The following is a 7,168-nucleotide window of genomic DNA, read 5'->3' as shown; positions in this document are numbered from 1 at the left end:
GAAAGGTGCCAGAAAGGAGTTCTGTTGGTACTTTTTATACACTGCCCTGGTAGGCACCTGAACGGCCCCAAAAAACTTGTTCTACCTGCTTTCTGGGCTGAGATGGGGAAGCGCTGAATTTTGGACTCGGCTGGCGACAAAATGTTCCAAACACACCCCATGCACAACTCCGCCGGGAAAGGTGCCAGAAAGGAGTTCTGTTGGTACTATTTACACTACGTCGGTAGGCACCTGAATGGCCCCACAAAAGTTGTTCTACCTGCTTTCTGGGCTGAGATGGGGAAGCACTGAATTTTGGACTCGGCTGGTGACAAAATGTTCCAAACACACCCCATGCACAACTCCACCGGGGAAGGGGACAGAAAGGACTTTTGTTGGTAATTTGTACTTTGCTCGGGTAGGAAGCTGAAAGGCCCCACAAAACTTGTTCTACCTGCTTTCTGGGCTGAGATGGGGAAGCGCTGAATTTTGGACTCGGCTGGTGACAAAATGTTCCAAACACACCCCATGCACAACTCCACCGGGGAAGGTGCCAGAAAGGAGTTCTGTTGGTACTTTTTAGATTGCTCGGGTAGGATGCTCAATGGCCCTACAAAGTTTGTTCTACCTGCTTTCTGGGCTGAGATGGGGAAGCGCTGAATTTTGGACTCGGCTGGTGACAAAATGTTCCAAACACACCCCATGCACAACTCCACCGGGAAAGGTGCCAGAAAGGAGTTCTGTTGGTAGTTCTTACGCTACCCCGGTAGGCAGCTGAAGGACACCACAAAAGTTGTTCTACCTGCTTTCTGGGCTGAGATGGGGAAGCGCTGAATTTTGGACTCGGCTGGTGACAAAATTGTTCCAAACACACCCCATGCACAACTCCACCGGGAAAGGTGCCAGAAAGGAGTTCTGTTGGTAGTTCTTACGCTACCCCGGTAGGCAGCTGAAAGATACCACAAAAGTTGTTCTACCTGCTTTCTGGGCTGAGATGGGGAAGCGCTGAATTTTGGACTCGGCTGGTGACAAAATGTTCCATACACACCCCATGCACAACTCCACCGGGAAAGGTGCCAGAAAGGACGTCTGTTGGTAGTTTTTACATTGCTCCGGTAGGCAGTTGAAAGTCACCACAAAACTTGTTCTACCTGCTTTCTGGGCTGAGATGGGGAAGCGCTGAATTTTGGACTCGGCTGGTGACAAAATGTTCCAAACACACCCCATGCACAACTCCACCGGGGAAGGTGCCAGAAAGGAGTTCTGTTGGTAGTTCTTACACTACCCCAGTAGGCAGCTGAAGGACACCACAAAATTTGTTCTACCTGCTTTCTGGGCTGAGATAGGGAAGCGCTGAATTTTGGACTCTGCTGGTGACAAAATGTTCCAAACACACCCCATGCACAACCCCACCGGGAAAGGTGCCAGAAAGGACGTCTGTTGGTAGTTTTTACACTACCCCGAAAGGCAGCTGAAGGACACCACAAAACTTGTTCTACCTGCTTTCTGGGCTGAGATGGGGAAGCGCTGAATTTTGGACTCGGCTGGTGACAAAATGTCCCAAACACACCCCATGCACAACTCCACCGGGGAAGGTGCCGGAAAGGAGTTCTGTTGGTACTTTTTACATTGCTCTGGTCGGCAGTTGAAAGTCGCCACAAAACTTGTTCTACCTGCTTTCTGGGCTGAGATGGGGAAGGGCTGAATTTTGGACTCGGCTGGTGACAAAATGTTGCAAACACACCCCATGCACAACTCCACCAGGGAAGGTGCCAGAAAGGAGTTCTGTTGGTAGTTCTTACGCTACCCCGGTAGGCAGCTGAAGGACACCACAAAAGTTGTTCTACCTGCTTTCTGGGCTGAGATGGGGAAGCGCTGAATTTTGGACTCGGCTGGTGACAAAATGTTCCAAACACACCCCATGCACAACTCCACCGGGAAAGGTGCCAGAAAGGACGTCTGTTGGTAGTTTTTACATTGCTCCGGTAGGCAGTTCAAAGTCACCACAAAACTTGTTCTACCTGCTTTCTGGGCTGAGATGGGGAAGCGCTGAATTTTGGACTCGGCTGGTGACAAAATGTTCCATACACACCCCATGCACAACTCCACCGGGGAAGGTGCCAGAAGGGACGTCTGTTGGTAGTTCTTACACTACCCCAGTAGGCAGCTGAAGGACACCACAAAATTTGTTCTACCTGCTTTCTGGGCTGAGATGGGGAAGCGCTGAATTTTGGACTCGGCTGGTGACAAAATGTTCCAAACACACCCCATGCACAACCCCAGTGGGGAAGGTGCCAGAAAGGACGTCTGTTGGTAGTTTTTACACTTACCTGGTAGGCAGCTGAATGGCCCCACAAAACTTGTTCTACCTGCTTTCTGGGCTGAGATGGGGAAGCGCTGAATTTTGGACTTGGCTGGTGACAAAATGTTCCAAACACACCCCATGCACAACTCCACCGGGAAAGGTGCCAGAAAGGAGTTCTGTTGGTACTTTTTACATTGCTCCGGTAGGCACCTGAATGGCCCCACAGAACTTGTTCTACCTGCTTTCTGGGCTGAGATGGGGAAGCGCTGAATTTTGGACTCGGCTGGTGACAAAATGTTCCAAACACACCCCATGCACAACTCCACCGGGGAATGGGCCAGAAAGGAGTTCTGTTGGTACTTTTTACACTACTTCGGTAGGCACCTGAATGGCCCCACAAAAGTTGTTCTACCTACTTTCTGGGCTGAGATGGGGAAGCGCTGAATTTTGGACTCGGCTGGTGACAAAATGTTCCAAATACACCCCATGCACAACTCCAACGGGGAAGGGGCCAGAAAGGACTTTTATTGGTAATTTTTACTTTGCTCGGGTAGGAAGCTGAAAGGCCCCACAAAACTTGTTCTACCTGCTTTCTGGGCTGAGATGGGGAAGCGCTGAATTTTGGACTCGGCTGGTGACAAAATGTTCCAAACACACCCCATGCGCAACTCCACCGGGGAAGGGGCCAGAAAGGACTTCTTTTGGTACTTTTTACTTTGCTCGGGTAGGATGCTCAATGGCCCCACAAAACTTGTTCTACCTGCTTTCTGGGCTGAGATGGGGAAGCGCTGAATTTTGGACTCGGCTGGTGACAAAATGTTCCAAACACACCCCATGCACAACTCCACCGGGGAAGGTGCCAGAAAGGAGTTTTGTTGGTAGTTCTTACGCTACCCCGGTAGGCAGCTGAAGGACACCACAAAATTTGTTCTACCTGTTTTCTGGGCTGAGATGGGGAAGCGCTGAATTTTGGACTCGGCTGGTGACAAAATGTTCCAAACACACCCCATGCACAACTCCACCGGGGAAGGTGCCAGAAAGGACTTCTGTTGGTAGTTTTTACATTGCTCCGGTAGGCAGCTGAAGGACACCACAAAACTTGTTCTACCTGCTTTCTGGGCTGAGATGGGGAAGCGCTGACTTTTGGACTCGGCTGGTGACAAAATGTTCCATACACACCCCATGCACAACTCCACCGGGGAAGGTGCCAGAAAGGACTTCTGTTGGTAGTTTTTACACTACCCCGAAAGGCAGCTGAATGCCCCACAAAAGTTGTTCTACCTGCTTTCTGGGCTGAGATGGGGAAGCACTGAATTTTGGACTCGGCTGGTGACAAAATGTTCCATACACACCCCATGCACAACTCCACCGGGGAAGGTGCCAGAAGGGACGTCTGTTGGTAGTTTTTACACTGCCCAGGTAGGCACCTGAATGGCCCCACAAAACTTGTTCTACCTGCTTTCTGGGCTGAGATGGGGAAGCGCTGAATTTTGGACTCGGCTGGTGACAAAATGTTCCAAACACACCCCATGCACAACTCCACCGGGGAAGGTGCCAGAAAGGAGTTCTGTTGGTAGTTCTTACGCTACCCCGGTAGGCAGCTGAAGGACACCACAAAACTTGTTCTACCTGCTTTCTGGGCTGAGATGGGGAAGCGCTGAATTTTGGACTCGGCTGGTGACAAAATGTTCCATACACACCCCATGCACAACTCCACCAGGGAAGGTGCCAGAAGTGACGTCTGTTGGTAGTTTTTACACTGCACAGGTAGGCACCTGAATGGCCCCACAAAACTTGTTCTACCTGCTTTCTGGGCTGAGATGGGGAAGCGCTGAATTTTGGACTCGGCTGGTGACAAAATGTTCCAAACACACCCCATGCACAACTCCACCGGGGAAGGGGCCAGAAAGGAGTTCTGTTGGTAGTTCTTACACTACCCCGAAAGGCAGCTGAAGGACACCACAAAACTTGTTCTACCTGCTTTCTGGGCTGAGATGGGGAAGCGCTGAATTTTGGACTCTGCTGGTGACAAAATGTTCCAAACACACCCCATGCGCAACTCCACCGGGGAAAGGGCCAGAAAGGACTTCTTTTGGTACTTTTTTCTTTGCTCGGGTAGGATGCTCAATGGCCCCAAAAAACTTGTTCTACCTGCTTTCTGGGCTGAGATGGGGAAGCGCTGAATTTTGGACTCGGCTGGTGACAAAATGTTCCAAACACACCCCATGCACAACTCCACCGGGGAAGGTGCCAGAAAGGAGTTTTGTTGGTAGTTCTTACGCTACCCCGGTAGGCAGCTGAAGGACACCACAAAATTTGTTCTACCTGCTTTCTGGGCTGAGATGGGGAAGCGCTGAATTTTGGACTCGGCTGGTGACAAAATGTTCCAAACACACCCCATGCACAACTCCACCAAGGAAGGTGCCAGAAAGTACGTCTGTTGGTAGTTTTTACATTGCTCCGGTAGGCAGCTGAAGGACACCACAAAACTTGTTCTACCTGCTTTCTGGGCTGAGATGGGGAAGCGCTGAATTTTGGACTCGGCTGGTGACAAAATGTTCCATACACACCCCATGCACAACTCCACCGGGAAAGGTGCCAGAAAGGAGTTCTGTTGGTACTTTTTATACACTGCCCTGGTAGGCACCTGAACGGCCCCAAAAAACTTGTTCTACCTGCTTTCTGGGATGAGATGGGGAAGCGCTGAATTTTGGACTCGGCTGGTGACAAAATGTCCCAAACACACCCCATGCACAACTCCAACGGGGAGGTGCCAGAAAGGACGTCTGTTGGTAGTTCTTACGCTACCCCGAAAGGCAGCTAAATGGCCCCACAAAACTTGTTCTACCTGCTTTCTGGGCTGAGATGGGGAAGCGCTGAATTTTGGACTCGGCTGGTGACAAAATGTTCCAAACACACCCCATGCACAACTCCACCGGGGAAGGTGCCAGAAAGGAGTTCTGTTGGTAGTTCTTACACTACCCCGAAAGGCAGCTGAAGGACACCACAAAATTTGTTCTACCTGCTTTCTGGGCTGAGATGGGGAAGCGCTGAATTTTGGACTCGGCTGGTGACAAAATGTTCCAAACACACCCCATGCACAACTCCACCGGGGAAGGTGCCAGAAAGGACTTCTGTTGGTACTTTTTATACTATGTCTGTAGGCACCTGAATGGCCCCACAGAACTTGTTCTACCTGCTTTCTGGGCTGAGATGGGGAAGCGCTGAATTTTGGACTCGCCTGGTGACAAAATGTTCCACACATCCCCCATGCACAACTCCACCGGGGAAGGTGCCGGAATAGAGTTCTGTTGGTACTTTTTACATTGCTCCGGTAGGCAGTTGAAAGTCGCCACAAAAATTGTTCTACCTGCTTTCTGGGCTGAGATGGGGAAGCGCTGAATTTTGGACTCGGCGGTTGACAAAATGTTCCAAACACACCCCATGCACAACTCCACCGGGGAAGGTGCCAGAAAGGAGTTCTGTTGGTAGTTCTTACGCTACCCCGGTAGGCAGCTGAAGGACACCACAAAACTTGTTCTACCTGCTTTCTGGGCTGAGATGGGGAAGCGCTGAATTTTGGACTCGGCTGGTGACAAAATGTTCCATACACACCCCATGCACAACTCCACCAGGGAAGGTGCCAGAAGTGACGTCTGTTGGTAGTTTTTACACTGCACAGGTAGGCACCTGAATGGCCCCACAAAACTTGTTCTACCTGCTTTCTGGGCTGAGATGGGGAAGCGCTGAATTTTGGACTCGGCTGGTGACAAAATGTTCCAAACACACCCCATGCACAACTCCACCGGGGAAGGTGCCAGAAAGGAGTTCTGTTGGTAGTTCTTACACTACCCCGAAAGGCAGCTGAAGGACACCACAAAACTTGTTCTACCTGCTTTCTGGGCTGAGATGGGGAAGCGCTGAATTTTGGACTCTGCTGGTGACAAAATGTTCCAAACACACCCCATGCGCAACTCCACCGGGGAAAGGGCCAGAAAGGACTTCTTTTGGTACTTTTTTCTTTGCTCGGGTAGGATGCTCAATGGCCCCAAAAAACTTGTTCTACCTGCTTTCTGGGCTGAGATGGGGAAGCGCTGAATTTTGGACTCGGCTGGTGACAAAATGTTCCAAACACACCCCATGCACAACTCCACCGGGGAAGGTGCCAGAAAGGAGTTTTGTTGGTAGTTCTTACGCTACCCCGGTAGGCAGCTGAAGGACACCACAAAATTTGTTCTACCTGCTTTCTGGGCTGAGATGGGGAAGCGCTGAATTTTGGACTCGGCTGGTGACAAAATGTTCCAAACACACCCCATGCACAACTCCACCAAGGAAGGTGCCAGAAAGTACGTCTGTTGGTAGTTTTTACATTGCTCCGGTAGGCAGCTGAAGGACACCACAAAACTTGTTCTACCTGCTTTCTGGGCTGAGATGGGGAAGCGCTGAATTTTGGACTCGGCTGGTGACAAAATGTTCCATACACACCCCATGCACAACTCCACCGGGAAAGGTGCCAGAAAGGAGTTCTGTTGGTACTTTTTATACACTGCCCTGGTAGGCACCTGAACGGCCCCAAAAAACTTGTTCTACCTGCTTTCTGGGATGAGATGGGGAAGCGCTGAATTTTGGACTCGGCTGGTGACAAAATGTCCCAAACACACCCCATGCACAACTCCAACGGGGAGGTGCCAGAAAGGACGTCTGTTGGTAGTTCTTACGCTACCCCGAAAGGCAGCTAAATGGCCCCACAAAACTTGTTCTACCTGCTTTCTGGGCTGAGATGGGGAAGCGCTGAATTTTGGACTCGGCTGGTGACAAAATGTTCCAAACACACCCCATGCACAACTCCACCGGGGAAGGTGCCAGAAAGGAGTTCTGTTGGTA

The sequence above is a fragment of the Falco cherrug genome, chromosome 9 (genome assembly GCF_023634085.1).
Source record: "Falco cherrug isolate bFalChe1 chromosome 9, bFalChe1.pri, whole genome shotgun sequence".
NCBI lineage: Eukaryota > Metazoa > Chordata > Aves > Falconiformes > Falconidae > Falco > Falco cherrug.
The sequence above is the reverse complement of the archived record's forward strand: the minus strand, read 5'-3'. Positions refer to the sequence as shown.